We start from the raw sequence: 661 nt of genomic DNA, 5'->3' as shown, positions 1-661 counted from the left end.
TTGCCTAAGTGAGGACCCTCAAGGCAATCCTCCATTATCACCTTTTTTCGGAGCCACAAGAATGTTATTACTTAGGGCTGTTCATTTGTCCTCCATTTTCGTGTTTGGTGCTGTGTTTCAAGATTGTCTAAGTGAGGACCCTCAAGGCAATCCTCCATTCTCACCCTTTTTCGGAGCCACATGAATGTAATTGCTTAGGGATGTTCATGTGTCCTCCATTTTCGAGTTTGGAGTTGTGTTCCATGATTGCCTAAGTGAGGACCCTCAAGGCAATCCTCCATTCTCACCCTTTTTCGGAGCCACAAGAATGTTATTGCTTAAGGCTGTTCATGTGTCCTCCATTTTCGAGTTTGGAGCTGTGTTCCATGATTGCCTAAGTGACGACCCTCAAGGCAATCCTCCATTCTCACCCTTTTTCGGAGCGACATGAAAGTAATTGCTTAGGGATGTTCATGTGTCCTCCATTTTCGAGTTTCGAGTTGTGTTCCATGATTGCCTAAGTGAGGACCCTCAAGGCAATTACTCCATTCTCACCCTTTTCGGAGCCACATGAATGTTATTGGTTAGGGTTGTTCATGTGTTCTCCATTTTCGAGTTTGGAGCTGTGTTGCATGATTGCCTAAGTAAGGACCCTCAAGGCAATCCTTCATTCTCACCCTTT

Source organism: Glycine max, chromosome 11 (assembly GCF_000004515.6).
Source record: "Glycine max cultivar Williams 82 chromosome 11, Glycine_max_v4.0, whole genome shotgun sequence".
In the NCBI taxonomy this organism is placed as follows: Eukaryota; Viridiplantae; Streptophyta; class Magnoliopsida; order Fabales; family Fabaceae; genus Glycine; species Glycine max.
The sequence above is the reverse complement of the archived record's forward strand: the minus strand, read 5'-3'. Positions refer to the sequence as shown.